The sequence below is a fragment of the Pleurodeles waltl genome, chromosome 9, assembly GCF_031143425.1.
Source record: "Pleurodeles waltl isolate 20211129_DDA chromosome 9, aPleWal1.hap1.20221129, whole genome shotgun sequence".
Lineage (NCBI taxonomy): Eukaryota > Metazoa > Chordata > Amphibia > Caudata > Salamandridae > Pleurodeles > Pleurodeles waltl.
The window spans coordinates 324,009,590-324,032,512 of NC_090448.1; the positions used below are offsets into that span (position 1 = coordinate 324,009,590).

At 44.4% G+C, this 22,923-nt stretch overlaps 1 protein-coding gene across 2 annotated transcripts in view; it reads left to right on the forward strand.

Moving 5' to 3' along the window:
- Positions 1-22,923, forward strand: part of RBM6 (RNA binding motif protein 6) — a 1,032,809-nt gene that overhangs the window by 418,302 nt on the left and 591,584 nt on the right. The gene's annotated exons all lie outside the window — the stretch shown is intronic.

Here is a 22,923-nt window from a genome sequence, read left to right on the forward strand (position 1 = left end):
TAAAATGTATATATCAACTAAAATACATTCAATTAGAAAACACTATTTTTTACCTCTATATTATTGAAAACGTCATTAAAAATATTATTAATATTATCAAAAAAGATATTACCTAAAAACAATATTCTTGTCGGTGATATTTGAACAGCACAATATGTATCACAATATTTATTTTCCAGGGGTTCTGCCTCCTGAATTTTTTTATCTGATATTTAGTCCAAATGCTGTGTCTTCCGTGGCTCTTTGGAGATCCTTCTTATATTGCTCTGGAATCTCAGAGAGTGTAACGTAGTCCTGCAAATAGACATTCATGCTCCATGCACTGTACTTATGTGGAAATTAGTGCCTGTTCTTTCTTGGCAAACCAAATGTGTTTTTCTATTTGGTTGCTGTTGGATTATGGAAATCTCAAACTGAGGGATACTTGACCCTCTACAGACTCTACTCATCCAGTGTCATTTCATTCCTTCTGTCTAGAAACAAATGATTCCTTCCAGAAAAAACTTGGAATTAAAATGGATAATGCTCACATACACTTACACTGGCACAGCCTCCTTGGCCATGGAAACAGATGCGATTAAGTCTCTCCTAAGTGAAGCTACTTCTGCAGTCTCCTTGAACTTTCTAAGGATCAGCCACCCAATACACTAGGGATGAAGATCCACGTGATGCAACTTTGAGTTTTAATCTGTGCATTGAAATAAGTAATGAATGTTGACAACTTCTTTACAAAAGGATAAAAGCAGTTGACCCTTGGGTTATTTTTCCCAACTCTTATTAGCCCAACTCTGTAAACTTGGGATTGATCATGTAAAGCAGAACCTTTCTCCTCTTGTTGTCTGGCTGAATCCAGTCATACAAGCTAACTCTACCCTCTGTGAGTTTCATCAGTGGCTCTCCCATATCAAGAACTTTGGTAAGCCCACCAGGATCTACCTTCCTCGCATTGAGATTGTTCGAGAATTTTCCTTTAAAGGTCGACATTTTTTGTTCTGTTGTCAGGCCCAACCTTCTACCCAGTCAAAGGCATGAAGTTTCACTGTAAGACTATTATGCACCTTCTTGTCCAGAGCTTGGACTGGATTTATTGTGTCACTCTCTCCAAATGCTCCCATATTGCTGAAGGTTCAGAGACAGAGGTTCTCCAAATCATTTTCTCAGTCCTATGTGCTCTGCACCCCCTGTGCTTCTGGCCCTCACTCAGGAAGCCCTTATGAACTTGCTGCCTGAGCTGTTATTCCCAGGTGTCCTCACCCTCCCATTTCCAGCTCCTAGGAAAAGCCTTCATGACAGTCATCAGTCTTAGGCTCAAGGTGTCATCCAAACTAAATGAGTGCATATTTAGATGAACCCAGCCTGTCTATTTTACTCATAAATGCCCAGCCAAGATATAAAAATATCCAGTGCTACTGCAGAGTCTAGCCCAGTCATCTTCGGACTGCTTAATGTTGTACTTGCCCACAAGAGATCGAGCTACTAATCAACTAGGCTTGCCCTTTAAATCCTTGAGGCTGGAAGGATTAGGGGGTAAGGTGATTCAGCTGCAAGCTCCTCACAGTCTTCAAGGCAGAAGCCACCACCATATGGACTGAGCCATCTCTTGCCTTGGAGAGGCCCTTTAAAAGTCTCGAATGAGAGATTCCCCCTTCCAGAATCTCCACCAAGGGCTCTGCTCTGTCTTTCCTTAGTCCTTCCTTGACATTGTCTTGATATGATGTCATCTAGCCAGCCTATGCCACCAAATCATCCCGTGATGTGCTTTGTATGCAAGAGTAAGAAAAAACCCACCACATGCAGGGCCCAAGCTTGTAGCCCAAAGCTCAGTTTTTTTTAGTTCTATGGCAGATATGAGCGTCAACTCCCCACGCATTTCTTTGTGCTCCCAAAACTATGTCAAAATGGCAGATCCATGTCAAGGAGCAAGAAATGGAACTGCCAGGAGCTTCTAATTTTCTGCATGAGATCATGTGTCCCTAAGAGAGATAACATTGCAGGAATTGTCCACCTTGGGCAGTGCCTCTACCTAACTTGGTTGAAATGTTTAGGCTCACTCGTCATCATTCTGCAGCCCTATAATTTTTCAGGCATGCAAAACACAGTTTATGTATTCCTGGGGAATTGACAAAGAACACTGTGGCCCAGTAATATGTCAAGCATGTATGGGAAAACATTATACAACAATGCTCATCGTATTAGTTACAGTGTAGGGAGCTATTTTGTAACATTTGCAATTTAAACCAGGAGTGCCCGTATTTTTACCATAAAGGTTTCTGCATTTATAGGAAATGCTTTCAGGCATGGAGTGCTCGTTGGTAAGTTGGGTGAAATGGTTCACCGAATTACAAGTTAGGCAGAATTTTCCAAATTATGGCCCTCATTATGACTTTGGTGGCCCACCAAAGCCACAGGTGCCAGAAGACCCCCAGTGCTGCCGGTCTTCCGCCCGCCATAATATGGTTACTGCCGGATTTCCGTCACATTTAGGGCGGATATCTGGAAGTAGCCATGCTGGCAGGCGGTGGTGCCTGGTGGTGCTACCACTTGCACCGCCCCGCCAGTAGGACACTACCAGCCCTATTATGACCATTTAGACGGCCTGGCAGTGTCCTGCTGGTGGGGTGCTGCCGGCAGTAGCAGCGCCCTTCCTGTTCCCTACCGGACAAGGTAAGTGGGGCGTCCGACAGGGGAGGGGGGTGAGAGGGTGGAGGGTGTAGTGTGTGGATGAGTGGTGTCTGTGTGTGTGGTGTCTGCATATGTGTATGAATGTGTGTATGAGAATGCAACTGTGAGTGTTGTGGTGTATGCTTGTGAGAAAATGCGTGTATGAATGCTTTAGTGAGTGCGTGTATGCTTGTCAGTGTGTATGCATGTGATTATGCATGTTTGGATGTGTGAGTAAATGGATGCATGTTTGGATGTGCGAGTGAATGCATGAATGGAAGTGTAGGTGAATTGGTCTATGCGTGGTTGTGGGTGTCTGTGCTTGCATGCGGGGAGTGGGTGGGGGTGTCATGTAAGTAGGGGGATGGGCGCGCTGTGACTGTAGGAGGGGGGTTGCTGTGGCTGTTGGGGAGGGATCAAGTGTTTGCTGTGGTGGGGGTGGAGAGCCGGTGACAGTACAGGAATTTCCTGTCACCGGTAGCCCTACCATCATGGTTGTCATGACAGTGCTGCCGCCATGGAAACCATGGCTGTAGGCCGGCTCATACCACCGCCGGCAGTCATCTGTGGACTGTAGGTCGGAGATGCACTTCTCTGGCCTGGCGGGTCATGGCGGTATGGGTGGAGATGTGGCGGCCAAGCTGCCATACTCCGAATGTGGCGGTCTTCACCGCCAGCCTGTTGGCGATGATACCGCCACATTAACCCTGGAGGTCAGAAGACTGCCAGAGTCATAATGAGGGCCTATGTTTTTTAGTTGTCCTGATGAGTGAAATCTGCTTTGCATTGGAACTTGCGAAAACGGGCTATATCCTGCCCTAGTGAAGAAAAAAAAACACTGTTTCAAGAGTGTTCCATCAAAATGTGGCCATGCGGGACGGACTCTGGTTAGCTGCCATTGGCCATCAGAATGATCCTGACACATCAACCCATTTAAACAATGAAAAGAGGGCCCGTTCTGATTGGCTGCCAGTAACCAGGTAGAACAATTCCATGTGATGAATGTGGTTGAGAGTCCTTTAAGAAATGGCATTTCACATCCACATATGACAGACAAACCCTGCACTACTCATTGCAATGATAATTAATTCGATTTTACACTTGGCCCTACATTTCTTTTTGGGCATTTAGGGTTGTGGGCTCAAGGATAAATGGTGTTGGGTGTATGGTGGAATTAGCACTGAACAGTAAACTCATCCTGCAGAGTGTATGGTGGGACTTAGCATGGAACGGTTTACTCATCCTGCAAATATACACTGCATGCAACATCTATTCACTTAACTCTGTCCTACTAATTGTGTGTGTTAGTGAATCACATGGGGTCCAAGAGTGACAGTGGCAATTTGGGATGCACCTTCAGAGATCGAAGAACAGAGGAAACAGATGGACTACAGAAAGTAATTTTGACCTGTTGGCCAGGGCCAGTGAAGGAAGCCTTGGACATTCCTTTCTAGAACATTGTCATGGCTTGAGTCGGATGTGAATGGGCTGCATTCAAGCCCCAGTCTAGTTTTCGCTTCTTTTGTGGCTTCGGAAGGGGCTTCAGGCACTGTTAATTCCTCCCAGCCACAGTTCTCGTGCATGCTTCCCAGCCTCAGCATGGATCAGGATCAGGGTGGCCAGCGCGCCGCCCCCCAACTTCAGCAGCCTCCAAACCCTCCTAGACTGTCCCTTTACCACCATGCGCACCCAGTTGGCGGCAGGATTTTCCATCACCTGCCTCACTGGCAGTTCATAACATCATAAAGGTGGGTTTTGTAGATTGTCCGAAGGGGATACTTCTTCCCCTTTAAGACTACTCCACCTGTCATACCACCATCTCCCGACCGGCTGACGGAGGATCGTCCTGACTGTCCACGGGCACTATCTGCTGTTTAAGGTAGGCTACGAGCATTTTCAATTCATCGTGCACCTCTTTGGCCTTACAAGCGTTCCTTGAGTGTTGACCAACTTGATGGCAGTGGTTGCAGCTTATCTGCGAAGATCAGGGGTTCCGATCTTCCCCTATCTCGACAACTGGCTGTTGAAGGTCGGCTCACCACAGGCTATCGTCTCCCACCTCCAGACTACGGCAAAGCAAAGCGCCTGCATTTGCTGGGGTTCTGTATAAATGTGCCATTTACATCTGACTAACCTCTGAGATGCTCCCTTTCATTGGGTCTGTTCTGGACACTGTGCAGTTTCTGGCTTATCCTCCCGAGCAGTGAGTCTGGGATATTCAGGCTACCATGCCATTGTTTCATCCTCTATCCTAGGTTTCAATGAGACTGACTGAGGCTGTTGGGACTCTTGGCATCGTGATGGTGACACATGCCATATGGCATTTGCGGTCTCTGCAGTGATACATGAAGTTACAGTTGGTACAGCATCAGGGGAAATCCCTCAGACATGGTCCAGATCTCGGAGTGAACTGCAAAAAAATATGCAGTAATGGCTAGCAAATTACGATTGGGTCAGAGGCAGACACCTCTCCCTTCCTCAACCAGCAATAACAGTAATGACAAATGCGTCACTCCTGGGATGGTTCACCCCTCTGGGAGAGGTAGAGTTCAGAGGACTCTGGTCTTTTGCGGAATCTGTACTCCATATCAACCTACTGCAGATCCTTGCGATATGACTAGCATTAAAAGCCTTTCTACCCTCTATCAAGGGAAGGCTAACGTAGTTGTTTACGGGCAACACCACCTTGTGGTACTGCAACAAATGTGGTGTGGTGGTCTTTTGTCAAGAGGCTCTGAGTCTATGGACATAGCTGGAACAGCAGGGCATATCCCTGGTGCTTCAACACCCCGAGATCCCCTGAATGACAGAGCAGACAAACTCAGCGAAGCTACCTAGCCGATCATGAATGGCTTTTCCACCCAGAGGTGGTGCAAGGTCTCTCTCTGCAGTTGTGAGAGCCTTGGTTAGATCTGAGAATGCACAATGCCAACATTTTACACTCTGGAGTTTCCAAGGCATATCTCGCTCGGAGACACTTTACATCTTGAGTGGAATTCGGGCCTCCTGAGTGTCTTTCTGCCCATTCCACTTCTGCCCAGAGTTCTCAAGAAGATCAGGAACGACCGGGCCAAAGTCACCCATGTGGCTCCAGGCTGGGAACGGAGAGTCTGGTATTCTGATCTGCTGAACATAGCCATTGATCCTCTGATCAGGCTGCGCTTGCTGGAACATCTTCTGTCACAGCAGAAGGGAAGTTTTTTTCACCCATATCTATCCACTTTCCACCTTCTTATGTGGAATTTGTGTGGCAGCAGTTGACAGATGTTGACCTTCTTCCCGAAGTCTGTAACATCATATTGCCTGCCAGGAGTCGCTCCACCAAGATGGTATACGCCTGCTGTTGGAAGAAATCTGTGGCATGTTGTGCAGAAAAATCTGTTAATTCCTTTCCTGAGGTTTCACTTTTCATTCTTTCCCTTGCCCAGTAGGGCTCTGCCTTGGGCACTATTTATCTGCCATTTCTGCATCCCCTATTGTACATAGGTTCCACAAAGTTCTTACTCATTTCTTCCCTATTCATTATGCCTGAGTGGGACCTTAATTTGGTTCTAAATTGTTTGATGTGTGCTCCTTTTGAGCCTTGCCACAATTGTCCCCGTCAGGCTTCTCATACTGAAAACAGCCTTCCTTGTGGCAGTTACATCTGCCCGTTAAGGGAGCGAGCTGCAGGCCTTGTCGTCTAAGAGGCCTTATCTCTCTATATATTCTGACAAAGTGCTGCTTCTCACAAGGGCTGCTTTTCAGCCAAAAGTGGTCACTCCTTTTCATGTAGTCCAATCAGTCACCCTGCCGAATTTTCATGCACTCCCACATCCTCGGCGTTCTACCTTGACCGTACCCGTCAGTTCCAGGTGAACAAACAACTCTTCATGGGGTATGTGGGTGCGAAGAAAGGTCGGGTGGTGCAGAAGCGAGCCATCTCTTCTTTGGTCGTACTCTGCATCAAGATCTGCTGTGCACTGGCTAAAAGGCAACCTCCTGATGGTTTGCAAGCTCGTTCCACCACAGATAAAGATGTGACCACTGCATTAGCATGCAGAGTTCTTGTCCTGCACATCTTCCAGGCAACAATGTGAGTATCTCTGCACACGTTTACCAAACATTACTGCCTGGGCAGTCAGATCCGTAGGGATGGACACTTTGCCTCTTCAGTCCTGTTCTTTGTTCTTTGTTTGAAATTGGTTCATAGTCCCACCTCCGGTGATGTTATTGCTTGCGTATCTATTCATAGTTAAGGAATCTACGGTTAGAAGTCTCTATCAGATGAACACGTTACTCAACTCCAGTAACGCTTTATCTGGTAGAGGACTATATCTAGCTGCAGATTCCATAGTGACCCACCCTCCTCCCCACTCTGCGAACAGATTTCTTGGGACGACCCCATTCAGGGCCCTAATTTTGACACATGGTGGTCAGTGTTCTTCATGACTTTGTGCTTCTGGCATGGAAAATTTGAAAAGAAACAGGCGCTAGTGTGCCTGGATGGTGCCTACATAGGTACCACAACGTCACTTCAGGTGCGGACAACAGACTTGGAGCCAATCAGCGCCACCTAACAGCACGCAGGGGTACTGCTCTAGAAAAACTCTTCCGGATCCTGTCTGCCCCCTGGGGAGAATTCAGATTAATACTGGAATAATGGCTCTTCCTAAACCATTATCATTATTTAAAGCATAGTATAAAAACACACACTGGCATATTAAGCATTAAGTAAAACAAGCATTGTAGAAGGATAAATGAACATTTCCATATTCATAGCCTCAGTCTGGTGGACTACATTAACATTTTGTTTTCAGAAAATACTTGCATGTTGGGAGGAATGAGAACATCATCTGAAAGCGATTTTGTATTGCATGACAAATTAAGAATATGCTTAGAGGTTAAAAGTATGCTTTCTAATGATATATTTCTGAATATCTGGACCAAATAACAGTAAATGTAGGCACCTAATTTGTGAGACAATGTATTAATCAAAAAATTCAGAAATAATATTCTTAGCGGAGATTGTGGCAGCCATGATCACATTGCTAAGGCATCTGGGGTTTCAACAGTATCTGAAAGCTGTGGTAGGTCTGCTCCACAGAGATAACTATGCCAACGCGTGTATCCATAAAAACTTAATGACCAAGTATTAGGTTGATTGCTCTTGCTAGGGCTTCCCTTAAGGAGCAGTTCAAGGATGCATATATGTGGGTGAGGGGTTTGGTAAACTGTGACACATGGTATTGAGTTTGGAATATAACTATATGCTGATGACAGTGTGCATTATGTTATGGGTGGTGGATCCATTTTTCGTAAGTTCTAGCAATTGTAATTCAGTGTTTAGGTGATCTTAGTTTTGTGGATTAACTGGAGCAAATTTAAGCTTTCCCCTTGTGGGATACTATAGAAAAATATCTGTTTGCGTGTACTATCTACATATTTCAGTATCTGCATATCAGCCTGCACATTGTTGGGCAGTCTTTCTTAGGAAAAAGGACACCTCTGGTTGAGTGTATTGCTCTTGGCAAATGGGCTCAATTTCTTATGATTCTTTATGCATTTAGCAGTAATACCCCCTTACTTTGGGAGCATTGCTTAACCACAAACAACAGTCAAGGTATACATGAGTGAATTCTAGCAGATAGAGTTGCAAACATGAGAGGAAAAATATGAAACTGACACTAGGAAGGATGTTTTGAATCATCTGTACTCTGGGTTGACTTCTGTGATGCTGTGTGGACAGTAATTTCAGGCTTCGGTTGATAAAGGTCTTGGTATTATATATTATCGTAGGCATTCACATCCATACCACTGTCTTGTGTAGGATAGGCCACGGCTACATAGTCTACACTTCTTCTGCTCTTTTAGGTTGTTTGTATGACTTTCCTGCTTACTAATAGTTTTTTTTAATCGAAGTAGTTGCAAGCTACCTCCTTGTACAATATACTCAAATTTTTCAAAGATTTAGGATGACCCTAAAATCTGATCATATTAAACATTATCTATCAGTTAATCTACAACCACAATGTTCTCGATATACTTTTCACTAGTTTGTTGAATATCTAGGGTGGCAAACAAAGTGCTTCCCCAACAATTTTAAGGATCAACTTTTGGGAGAAATGAAGTCCATCCCAATGATATTACATCTGGGACGAATGTCAGTCCTTAATTCGTATTGTACTGCTAACAGTTCTAGCAGTCATCCTGTGGTTGAAGAAAAAATAGATGTTGTCTGACAGCCCACAACAGCAACTCAATGCTGGTTGTGGAATCCAGCGCCGGTTCACACTGCACATTTTGCCAAGAAAAGAAGGTACATAGCCCATTAAAAATAAATCTGTGAATTGTACAGCAGTAATTTCTATTAAAGTATGTCATGCTTTGGAGATATTAGGACTGTATTATGGCCAAATATAGCACAAACTTTCTACCTTATTGCATCTAAGTGTCAATCTGCCCGAAGATACGGAACCAGAAACTATTCTCCATGAAAGGGTGGTTGAAATAAGCTTCAGTGAAAGACATCTTGATAATGTTTTTTTTTTTTTTAACATAATCTTATTGGGGCAAGTTTTCTCAAAAGACTGGGATTGCTTAAGTGCACCTCTTTCCATCCATTGTTATAAGTTTGTGTCTTGGACATATTATTAAATGGGGAAACCCTATTTGGAAAATGGGGTGAGCCTCCTCATGACATCGACTTACACATACAGACGTGTTTTTCTGAACTCTGAAGATTGTCCACCCCTCAACTTTTCATCACACCAGAGGCAGGAGCTAGCAACTGTTTAAGGAAATACCCCACCAGGTAGTGGCACCCAAGCCAGAATGCAGGAAGCAACAGTGGGAACCTGACTACTCACTGCCAGGGCCTTGCTCCACCTTCCTAAGACCCAGGGGGTAGAAGAATTTCAAACTTATTCCAGGAATGGGAGAACATATCAGGTTAATTAGGTATTAGATTTCACAAGTTTGAGCCATACATTAGAATATCTCAGATGGCTCCTAGTATACTGCCAGTCTCAGAGAATCCCCACCACCTCAAAGAGATGAAGCAGGAAATTGTGAGATGAAACGAGCAGTCAATTTGATACTCCTATTGGAGAAATTATAGTTTATTTTCCAGTTTCTTCCTGGTTGAGAAGTCGCTAGAGATTTATCCTAGATCAGATAGCTCAGCAAGTTTCCTGAAGATGCAGTAATTTTACAGGGTGCCCATTGTAGTAGGTGAGAGCAGTCTTTCAAGGGAGGACATGACATCTCTAGATCCTGTCGACACCGATTTCCACACACCTGTCCATCCAAAATATCTCAAATACCTTAGATTTGTGGTTGCTGGCTGGCACTGTCTATCCAGATTTACTTAGGTACACCCCCAGAATGTTTACAAAATGCTGTGCACCTCTTGTGGCACACCTCAGGAGACAAGGTTGCTTTTCCTCCTGCCTCACCAGTTAGCAGTGGTCGTGGCGGTGGTAGTGAAACTGTGTATGCAAAACAGTATCCTTTAAAACAAATCTGCCCTTAATAAGCTTTAACCCAGGAATTTAAAGTTGGGTATTCTTGAGAGGCAAATTATACCTTTTGTGACGTGGTAGTTATCCGACTGGTGGAGTTCCCAGCACTGAGCTCTGGAGGGAGTGAGCAGCCTTGTTGATTGGGACCTGCACCATTCATCAGAGTCATTATGGGGGATTAAAACTGGCTGGATGGTGGTATTGTTGGCAACAAGGACACCAAGAAAGTGTTAGGCTTTGTAGGATGGCCTAAATCTTACTTGATGGGGGCTATGATAACTATTTGATATTGCTTATTTTCCTATCTTATGTAGCTTAATGTTTTTGCATTAATAGTACCCTTTCTGATGTCATTGTCCTCTGGCCTGTCTTTGGAGGGAAAAGCACATACACAGCCTTATCCGCTTCCCATTGTACAAAGCTGTTGTAAACACACATGTGGATGATGTAGTCCTCTATGCATTCTGAACTAAACTTGGAACCAAAAATGTTTGAAGCTGTGAAATTCGTCAAATATTCTGCGTATAAAATGGACAAACTGTTCCCTTTATCATAGGCAATCTTGGAAATAAGGACATAATTGATATTTCTCAGGTATCTAGTTTCTGTAGGATATTTAGGGATTGTGTTCAGAAAGTGCCTCAGCCTATTTTTTCCAGTAAGTATTGCAATACAGTTGAATGGTCAAAATGTAAAGTCAACAGATGAATCGGACAGCCTCTGTCCATCTTGGGAAAATATCAGAGCAGGGAGGCAAGCTAGGATCAGTTTGTTATGTTGCACTGTATGAAAAAAAGATTTTTTAGGAATATTAAGTTGTTGATCAAGCGCTCCAGTACTCTTCTGTTGTTGGTAAATTACTTTCAACAAGCTAAATCTTGTATAAATAAGAGTTGTTAGTCCAGCCATTGTTGCTGGAATCGATCATCATAAATAATTTCTAACCAGGGCGACAGCTGTGAGGCATGGGGCATTCATTTTCCTTACAGTTCTTGTTTGAGAATATAGCTCATGTAGCTGAAAGCTCCAAACCACCTTTTATAAAACAGCAGCATACTTAAAACAGCAAACAACATGAATATGCACACATGAATAGACTGGTTTTCAAAAGGGAAATTTATTAGTCTTAGTGCCTTCAAGTAAAGTGGAACATGCAAATTGCTTTGCATGTTTGCAGTGGTGCATTCTATGAACGCATACATTCCTTCATATCCAGAACCCTCTAAGGAATTTAAAGCAATGAAATATACCATCTGTGTTCATGGAGCATTATGATTGGTTTCTATTATACATACCACTTCAGCATTAGGAAACACTGGGTGCTCTGCAGGAGTTAAACGACAGTGGGAAACTGCTATTAATAAGGAGCTCAATTATGAAAATGGTATTACATATGTGCATACACAAAATATATTGCTCTTTGTTACAGAACTAAGCTGAGCCACTTCCAACGTACCAGTAATAACATTCTCCTTACTACATACATAACGTTAAGCATGAGGTTGCCTACAGGCAATTTAATAGATATAGCATGGCTAGGTCCTACAGGAAATTTATTTTGAAATAGAGGTGTCCTTTGAAATGCTATTAGCTGTAGTCGCAATTCCATTATTATCAGACCATGTAATCGCATTGTTGAACACTTGAAGAACAATTAAATGTTCAGAGAAATGTGCGTTTGACAGCATGTTTAGCTGCAGATACAGATACTTTGCATAAGTCTGCCTTCTAGTATTGGGCTCAAAGAGGCATAAACTCACTGTTACTGTAGCCAATAGGCATAAAAGTCTGTGGAGAGGTTGTGAAATATATATGATTAGGAATGAAACCTTGCATGCTAATATCAAACAAATGTCGAACATAGTATGAAAATGGTAAATGCTGTGATAGATGAAGAACTAGTTTGATAGGTAATGTACACTTGTTGATAGTATTGGTGCATTTAGCCCTAGGTGTCTGTGTTTTCTGTTAGACTGTCGATAAGGTTGGTGCAGTCTTGAAACACGTTTTTTCTCTCCTATAGGGTAAATGTATAACAGTAGATTTGCATTGTATTGTAGTGTAGACTACTGAACATGTGGCGCGAATGTATGTACATTGCTGTTGCCTTGAAATATTTTTTTTTTCAAACAATCACACCAGCAAGCTTCGCTCTTGTTTCAAAGATTAGGATTCATGCTGAATCATCCTTTAACCCAGCATCCAATCTCCATTTCAGAGGGCAAGTCTGGGCACCCCTCACTAAAAAGGCGTTCAATTCCGGGATCAGGTGCAAAATCTTTCATTGACCAAAGATGTTTGTAAATGTTAAATCAGTATTGTTAGTATGTACTAGTCCTTCAAAAGGCTACTTTCCTTCAGCATCCCTCTGATTCCTTTTTGCCAGGTTTTGTTTGCCCAATTGAGGAATAAGTGGGCTCTCTGTTTTATCAGGTAAATAGAGAATGGGTTGGGGATGTGCTACCTATCATCAGAACTGAAAGAAGTCCTGCATTGGTAATAGCAGATGTACAACTCCACAGCAAGCCAACTATTCCAGTAAGCTTGACTGGAGTTAGCTATGTCAATAGATACTGCCATCAAGGGCTGGAGAACCTACCTGCAGAAGTTTTCTCCAGATGTTACGGATCTGAAGCATACCCATAATGGTACTAGAATTGTGAGCAGTTTACTTATGGCTGCCCTATTTTCAAAGAGCTTGAGTACTAATAAAACAGACCATGAAGCATCAGTGTTTTATGTTACAATCAAGCCGCAACAAAGTCATATTCTGTCCGAGCAAGACCAGGCTCTGTGGAACTGGACAGTGTAGCACAGCATCTTGTGTACAAGCACACCATTCGCACTAAGAAAACAAATTGATGGATGGCATAGTTGTGGAAAACGATGAACTAAAATGCAGTCTAAGCGATTGCCAGTGGCTGAGATTTATTTAGCCATTCCATCCGTCACCTTGCTATTTTTTGCAGTCTTGGTCCACAGACCCTCACTCAGCTTTCCGCTCAAAGCAAGAAGCTCATATTTTGAGACATGATCCAGCATCACTTTGACAACTCTGCATTTGATCAGCTAGAATTTGGCCATGTGCACTTGTCTTTCAAATGCATGCAAGTGGTCAGTCAGGTTTTTTTCCTCAACCAAGACTATGTTCAAATTCAAGTATGGGCCTCTTCTTCATTGCTTGCTCAAATCTGGATCTTCATCCAGCTTAAGCCTCAGATAAAACTCGGTGAAGTCCATCTATCAGCAATCTGTGTGTATTTGGTTTTGGAATGCCTTGCTGATGTTCTCACAGCACATCATCCTGGAGTTTCAGTTGGATTGTTCAGTCCTTTTCATACAAACATTTAACATTGTCCACCATATTTTGCATGTGAGCAGCATGCTTAATTGAGAACTTCTGTTTTTGAACTGAGCAGTGGGGGCAGATGTGAAATTTATGTAATGGAGAACTACTCTGCTTATCATCCATACATTTGCTAGGAGATTGGGATTCAGGCCCTTCACTACCAAGAATAAATTTCTTCACATTCAAATACACAGTAAAGCTGTCTACAAACCCTAAGCTTGTCTAACATTCCTTCACATTTTAATTTCAGAGAGCTAGTGATGCTATGCTTTTTCTTTCTTATTATTCTATGACAGCTGAATCGACTCCTGGCTCTTCAATGTCTGATGCTGCCTAAAGTTTTTCATCCATAGTACCAAAGACTTAGCTTCTCTAATTAGCTTTGCATCTCCTTGTTTCCATTTTCTCCTGAACATTTTGCACCGTGAAAAAAAGAGGAATGTGTACTAAGTTTTAACTGTCCCAGTCTTAGCTATGTGAGATCCAGTCTCAGCATAAACGAAGTTCACTCATAATTTGTACCCCCTCACTAGTGATTGCCCAACAGAGTTTTTTTGTGCTGAAGGACTGGATGTTGTGGTTTGAAATTCAAAACACTACCCAGCGTTTCTTTAGCTATTTCCATGCTTTAACTTGAGAAACTTGCTAACAAACTCAAGTGAACAGTTCTTAGCAAATTTGCAAATGTTTGCTGTAGCATGTGACTGGAGTGTGCCGTTCACCACACAACACTTACAACCAAATATGCTAAAAAGGGAACCTTTTGCCATATAATTTCAACCTCTTGTACTCCAGCAACGAAGACCTTAGTCCCTTCAAATAGACATAGCATGGCAAAATCTAAAGAAATTACTGAAAAAAATTAAAGATAAACATTTTGAGATTCTTTCATGCTGTAAGAACGGAAACTAGAAACTTCCTCCACATCTAGTTAGTTGTTTGTTTATTGTTATTCATTATTTAACCCCCAATTTTATAGACCCCTATGCCTCTGTGTGATTGTGCGTTATTAGGCTGTATTTTAAGGTTGCTGTCCATGACATTGAAGGCTTTACCCCATAGAGCCATTCCAAATAAAATGTCTTATATTTATGGTTGCTGGAACAGTAATCGGTTTCATTTTTTTTTTTTGTCTCCAGTAGTGCTTACCCATTCATGACAAATCCCTGATGGAGTAGGCTAAGCGTTTAAGTATGGCTTTTCTTTGAACACTGGCTCGGCAGAATAGTAACAGCTAACATTTATGACTCTGCATGGGTAGGTGAATGTAGTGTGTGCTCTGGAATTTTCCACCCTCCAGACAAAATCAAAGTTGTGATCCACAAAGCCACAAAACTCTAAAAATCATTTTCTTAAGATACGATTGCCAAGATTCTTTCAAACATGAGATCTGTTTAGACCTAAACATTATTTCCCAAATGAATATCAGTCTGTAAGAAACACTGGGCTCAGTTACATCTGAATTTGAGATGGTCTCACAGTTTACACATACACTCTTCAGTCAGCTAGCCCAAATCAACATTAAAAAGAAGCCTTTTGCTTGAGTTCCTTGCGTTTGTTTTTTTCCAGTATTTCTCTATTAGAATTTAAGAAGGCAAATCAAACATCATTTATAATTTCTTGAACATTAGTCAAACGTCAGGGTCGGAGCACAGAGAACTTAACAATCTTAATATTAGGTAAACATATCTTACAGTCATAGTTAATAATTAGTGTGTCATAATCATATTGTATGTAAACCACGTTTACAAGCATTATTGTATACCAGACATTTATATCTTCAGCAGCATATTATTCTTACGGATAGCATGAAGAAATGGGTAAAAATTTAAAACTTTGTCATATTCTGAATCATGTAGCAATATGTGTTTAACTCTACAGACCTTGAGCCGGTCTTCAACCAAGATATTGGCATACGCTATGCAGTAGTCTGTAAGCTGAGCAGTTCATTGCAGTATGGGAGTCTCAAACTGATTCAGTGGGGGTGTTTGTTGCATTGCACATTTTAGTATACACTTGTACAGAACATTGTAAGTAGGATATGGATAGTTTATTTTGTGTGTTGCTGCCTTGAAGAAAGTCTCCAAATGTAACCTCAAGGACTGCGCATCAGGATTTACAACTCAAAATTTGACTGTGGCAAAGGGCCTTCAATGTGGTTATATATGTGTAGCTAGTCATTCATCTTCTATACAAAATGTTTGCGAAAGCTAATCATTCAAAGGTCCATTAACTGTTCATCTAATATGGGTGTGGTGACCAAAGCCAGTAATGAACAATGTATATTTTAGCTGCTGTGGGATTTGAGTGTTACTCATAATTGCCAGTCTATCGCATACTTTTGTCCAATACCAGTTGTATGGTGGCACACTGCTATAGGATATTGAATAAGTCACAGTCCTTTCTGCTCCATCACCAGCAGGAAAGCAATTAAGTAATTTGGCCCTGTGCATCTTCTAGGGGGACCAGTACCAGTTTGAGAATTTGAAGTAGAAGACATTGAGTTTAGTGCTCTGAGTACTCTATCATGAAACCTCAGTATGAATGGCCACTCCTCTAGAGTATTTCCTTTTTACTATCATCTGGCACTGCATTCTAGAGGCCCTCATTGCTGAACGGCGGGGACAGTTTTGTAACAATAATACGATATCTGCCCAGTCCAACACTGTGATATCAAACCAGTAATTTAGGATATTTTGTGACGTGAATACTGCAGCATGACTGGATCTGGGTCAAAGTGGCTTTGAAAGCAGTATTGGAGATGATGGTACTACCAAAAACAAGGCCTGTGCAAACTATTTGGTCTGCAAAACCTCCTAAGCTAATGGCGGTACCACATACCAGAAAACCTGTGTTAAGCTAAACAGGTGCTAGTCGGTGCACAAAGGGATATATTTTTAGCAGTCTGTAAATAGGTCTCCACATAATAAACATCAATTTAATGGTCTGATTGTTTAATGTTGTCTGTATATTTTGCACATATCAGGTAGTGGAGTAAGGTCCTTTCAATGTCCAACCTTGTAGTTGGATCCGGTGTGATGGGAAGATAAAGATCTGTGTCAGGTAGTAGGCCAGATTGTATAACACTGTATGTGGCAGCCAGAAGCCTCCAGGTGTAGTGCGTGTCTGTAGTTTCTGAAGTCTAAGTCTGAGTTTCAACCCTCCCCAAACACACAGATTCTTGTCAGCCATGATTTATGCTTCAGTAATGACTACGTTCCAAAGATGTAGTTGTATTTGGGTGGTGTTTACTTTTTGTTTGTACTCTGTCCCACATGGATTGATTGCAAAGTGTCCATTTCAGAAAGCCTTTCTTAGTTATGGACATCAGCTGAATTAGGTGGTCATCCTGCACTCTCTCTAGACTCTTGTTTATAAGAATTCTTTAGGTATTTGAGTCCTTTGCTGACCTGTTTCCTATTGTAGTTGCCTAGACTGTTTTTAGTGATGACGTGGTAGTTGTTGCGCTGCACACTTCCCACAATTGATGTTGTATACTGAATACCAGAATATGAATAAATTAAGGACATCACAGCTGGTGTTGTGGATTTGGGCTTAGTGAGAGTAAGAAAAATGTTGTGATGATCAATACCTTTATTTGACCAGATATCATGTGTATTCCACAAATGTCTCCTACTGACATATCATTGCTATGAAGGTATGTAAGGCAAGAAGGAACAAATGTTGTGATGAGGGCATCCTTGTGAGTGCTAGTGTACATCTTAGTTGTTCTAGTCAAGACACTAATTAATATTGACAGTTGGACACTGTATAGCCGATGCAACTTGGGCATGAATTTTGTGAACAAAGTCTTGCTTTCTCAAGGGACCACAAAATCTATATTCAATGTGGTTGAACGTCTTTTTGGAACCTAACTAGAGACCAGGATTATACCTAGTTTGTCACAAAAGATGTGCCAGAGTTCTAAAGACGTTATTAGAATAACGTCCTGGAGCATACCCCGCTTGTAAGGAATGTATCAATGAACCGTTAACATTTTGTAATCTGGACATTAGTGTTTAGTCAAAATTTTGCAAATATCTTTGCTGAAGTATATTGACTGGGCTGTAACTAAAACACAGAAGTAGACCTTTCTCACCTTTGGGGATAAGGGATAGGGCAGATTTGTAGTGCTAGGAATAAGGGAACCCATTTCGTCCACGTACTTTAATGTCACATCCAGTAAAGATGATGCAAGTGATTTTTCTGTTTTGTAAAACTCATCATGGAACACCTCCTCTCTGAGAATTTTTTTGGGTGTGGGGTTTGTGGTGCTGTAGTCCTAACCCAGCATGTTAAGTGGCCTATCCGGGGCGTCATCCATAGTCACCTCGACAGTGTCCCATGTTCCCGCCACCTCCGCTCATAGGGGGGCTATTGGTCTGTTCCTCAAACATCTCATTTCTTCCCTCTGAAGTGTCTGTTCGTCCGCCACCCATGTGCTCATCCTAGGTCCATTTCTATTCTTCCAGGCCATTGCTACCCTCCTATGTGCTAGTCCCAATGCCACGTCAAAAAAAAAAGTAAGCAGACTGCCGGGCCATTATCCATCTGCCTGTCCAAGGTGCTATTAAGTCTAGTTATAACCTCCACCCAGATATGTTGCAACACCGGGCATTCCCAAGTCATATGGCAGAAGTCTGCGTCCCAGCCGGCATCATGGGCATGTCCCTGACGCTGCACTGTATATCCGATTAATTCTATGCGGGGTAAGATAGGTCCTATGGACATAGTTATATACTGGATATACTACAAGCATGTGTTTCGTGAGGTTTTGTATGGGTATGCCAGGGTTCGGGTCTTTTCAGAGTCTGTCATCTGTCTTCCTAGATCCATGTCCCACTTACGCCTTAGTCCCTCCAATGGTCGGCCCATCATCCTGTTCAGGGCTCTGTAGAGCCACGTTACCAGGTGGGATCCGCCCCCAAGAGTCAGCAAGGATTGCAAGATCGCAGCCACAGTGGGCTCCTCACTTCTGTCTCCCCACATGGCTTTCAGGGCTCTTACGATGGCCTCATAATTTAAGAACTGGCCAGTGACTAAGCCTGTTTGTTCTGTGAAGTCGCCGAAGGGGATCAAAATCCCTCCTTGGTACAGGTCTCCCACTGTTGCGATTCCCACCTCTGACCATTGTTGTAGCTGTTGTGCGGTAAAGGAGGCACAGGGTTCACCAAGTGGGAAGCCAATTGGGGAAGGGCTGGGGCATAGGGGTTTGTCGTGTGTGTTCGCCTAAGGGCCCTGCGCCAGGCTGCCAGTAGCCACGGCCACTAGTATATTAGATTTAGGGAGGGCCCGTTTCCCCCGAAGTAGGCAAGCCAGGAGTCCTGCCCCTTGGGTGGCCCCTCATCTAGGTTGGTCATCGAGGAGTCCATCCCATTGAGCCATCTCATCAGCCACTGAAGCTGAGCTGCCAAATGGTACAGCTCAAAGTCTGGTACCTCAAGCACCCCCCTCCACAGGCAGAGCGTTGTCAGAGCCACCTGCTGGCACCCCGTGTCCCACACCATTTCTCATAGGAGCCTGTCCAAGGTGCGAAACCAGGACGCTGGTATGAGCAACGTTAGGTTTGCAAAGTAATAGAGAAGCCTGGTGAGCATCACAATTTTGGACGGGGGATCTGTGCCATAATGGGGAGTTTTAACGATCGCCAAAAGGCTACTGCAGTCTTCAATGCCTGGTATACTCCCCCAGGTTGCCTTTGCAAAGGTCTTTCAAGTCATCATAAATTTGGATTCCCAGATGCCTAAATGTGCGGGGGGCCCACTGGACATCCTCTGGACAGGAGAGCGGGCGTGGCATCCCTGCTATTATCGGGAAGACACACGTCTTTCGTCTATTGAGTTGCAAGCCTGAGAGGTTGCCAAAGTCCTCCACCATCTGCAGCACCGCATTCCGATCCCGGAAATAAATGAGGAGGTCGTCAGCGTATAGTGGAATAATTTGCGTGGTAACCCGCCTGATCACTTCTTACTCTCTGGCTACAATCCGGATGCTCTCCGCTAGCGGCTCTATAGCTACTCGCGATTGTGGGTTTTAGCTTGACTCTCGCCGTGGGTCAGTTGTGGAGCAGATTAATCATTGTGCCCATTGCTTCCCCATCTGTGTCATCACTGGTTCTAGATAGTCCCATCGCACAGTGTTGAAGGCCTTTTCCAAGTCCACTGCCAGTATTGTAGCTGCCATCTCTGGGGGTTGTAGGCCATCGTAAAGTAGGGAATAGAGTCACCGTAGGTTATGTGATGTACTACCCGTAGGTATTAACCCCTTCTGGTCCTTGTGATTGAGAGTCTGCATGTGTGGTAGTAACCAGTTTGCGAGGACCTTGCTAAGCACCTCAATGTCCTTGTTTAACATTGATAATGGGCGGTAATCAGCCACCATCATGTCATCCGTTTATCCTTGGGGAGAGTTATCACCAAGGCCTCCCTAGTGGATGGTGGTAGATCACCCTTCTCATAGGCCTCTGTATACATCTTTACTAGTCGGGGTGCCAGGGTTCCGGTGAATCTCTGATAGAATTCTGGCGGGAGGCCATCTGTTCCCAGGGTTTTACCCATCACAGGGCTTTGATGACAGTTCCCACCTCCTGAGTGCACATCTGTGCTCCTAATTCCACGCTGTCCTGCTCTGTTGGCGTCACCTGCCGTAGACCCTCTAGGTAAGTTTGGAAGAAGTCAAAGTCAACCCCTCCCCCCTTGGTGTGCTATACAAATATGTGTAGTAGGCTCTAAACTAGTCATTGATGTCTGTTGGGGAATAGAGTGGCGTCCCAGGTCTGGACTTCAACCGAGCATTTGTGGTGCCCTTGCTTTCTGGGTTGATTAGCCAGGCTAATAATTGCCCCACCATTCCCTCTTCTTAATGTATCCTGCCTAATCTTGGCATCTAAGGCGCTCTAACGCTTCGGTGTGGGCTTCTAGCGTTTCTGCGAGCTGTTGAGTGACCTCCAGGTCTGTCCCCAGCCTTGATTCCCACCTGCAAAACTCTGTCTCAAGGCGGGTTACTTCTGTTTCTAGTTCCTTCTTTATCCCCACTGTTTGTCCAAGGCAGTGCCCCCTAATGACCGCTTTCAAAGCTTCCCATTCCATCCCCCTAGAGGAGGTGTTCTCCTTGTTCAGGGAGAGATAGTCCTTCAGTTTAGAGGCTAATGCACTTTGGAGGACCTCATCCTCTATGGCCCTAGGGTACAGTCCCCATGTCAGTATCGGTGGATGACTCCCCAGTGTCTGCAGTGTCAGCAGCAATGGGCTGTGGTCAGAGACTGTTCTACCCAGGCATTCGGTATGTAGAACATCGCTCATGAGGTTTGTGGAGCAGAACATGTGATCTGTCCTCGTATGTACTTGGTGAAGGGAAGAGTAATGTATTTCTTACTGTGAGGGTGTTGAGTCCGACATGCATCTTCCATACCCCATTGATCTATCCATTGCGCCAGGCCCTTCGCCACTCTCTCTAAGTGTTGCGACTACCTGCAACGGGGAGAGGAGCAGTCCCAATCTGGGTCAATGAATGATACAATTGAAACACCCCCCCCCCCGAGTAAATAGAGCCCATCTGGAAATTGCACCAGGTAGGCTGAAAGAACCTGCCAAAAGAGTGGTCTTGGTTAGGGACGTATATGCTCCCCGAGACTATCGGTCTGCTACTAAGGCATCCCTCCACCAAGACATATCGCCCCTCTTTGTCAATTTCTACTATGGTAGCCTCGAAGGGCACCCCTCCCGCAGACTCTGTCTTAGTGAGGTGGGATTCTTGTAGGAATGCTATATGGACCCTTCTCCTCTTCATGTCGGTCAGTATATTATGCCGTTTTAATGCAGTCCCCATCCCCCAATGTTCCAGGACATAAATTTAATTGCAGTGCCATTATTCAACATATTTTTGCAATGTCCACTGATCTACTTTCCCGTCTTTCGTGTACATCAGTTGAGTAGTTTCTGTCCCTATCTGAGGCGGGCAATTCCGTCAGCGATGCTGCAGCCTGGATCGTAGTAGGTTGCTTGTAGTTGCGTTGATTGCACCGGGCGGTCTGACAGTTCGATCCTTGGAATGGTGTCTCTTCCTACAGCGACCAGCTGCCCTGGGCTCACTCCCCACACAGTCAAATTTTCCACCTTTATAAGATTAAAGCCAGGCCCATGTTTCTTCCTAGGTCTGGCAAAAGTGTATTTTGCCTTCCACATTATCTTTAGCTTCAAGGGGAAGAGCAGCACATAGCGGACCCCTTAGTCATGTAGTGCCTTCTTCACAGATAGCTATAAAGCCCACTTCGCCTTCACCACTTCTGTGTAATCAGGAGACATGTTGACTCTGCTGTTCTCTACTGCAAAAGGGCCCGCCTCATGTGCTCTCTGTAGCAGGATGTCTCAGTCCCTATAATGTAGTAGCTTAATCTCTATTGCTCTGGAGGGCTGGGCCGGCACCGGGGGTCTAGGCGGCACCCTGTGCGCTCTTTCCAGTGGCAGGAATGAAGTATACTGCTGCTCAGTGAGGAGGGATTTCATCCAGGGCTCCGGTAGCCCTATAATGCGTTCATTATTGCGGTGACTGTGCCTTCCACATCCTCCGCCTGGTATTCCAGTCTCTGCACTTTGTCGGTGATGTGGGCTATCTGTGTCTCGTGCGACTGCTGCTGGGTTCCAAGCCTAGTCAACTCTTCCTCAGTGGTTTTCACCCTGTCAGAAAGCTTCCGGTGGTCCGCCCACAGGTGGCTCAACTCTGTCGACACCTTCCCGATCTCTTGCCTAAGGGTGTTTTTTGATTCCTCAATCGCTTCCAGGATCTTTTGTAAGGTGGCCTGCATTGGGGGGGACAGGGGAGGATGGTGAACAGATGTAAGATTGACTCCCCCTGTTCACTGTCAGGGCTGAGTGGTCTCTGCGCCTGAGTTGTAAGGTGTTGTTGCCCCATTGGTGGGGATCTTTGCTAGTTCCCGTACTCGTTTGGATGGCCGCAGTGGGAAGTGTCTGAGGAAGGGACCCTTTGCCACCTATGTTAGTCCCCTCCCTCAGCCGGCAGGCTCCCCAGGCATTCTGTTGACCCCAGCACTGTCTCCTCCGCAGGTGGCCACAGGGGTTCAGTCACCTCCACTCCTGCGACCGCCCACTCACGGAGGCAGCCTCTCGCCATCCGACCAAGGCGCCAGCACCAACAGAACACTCCTCAATTCCTCAGCAAGAATGAGTCTCGCCTCCCAGCGACCTTCAGTGCCTGAGCTGTCACTACCTCAGTCCCTTCCGGGGTCGTGGTCTCTGGGGTCCCGCCCGCGCCCCGACAACTACTCTCCTCCTCATCTGGCCCGGAGGGGTCCATCTGGGCCCCACTGTGTAGATCTCCTCCTTGGTGGGAGGAGGGCAAGGTGCTGGGGCTGTGCTCATCTCCTCCCTCGTCGCCTCCTCTGCAATGCCGTCT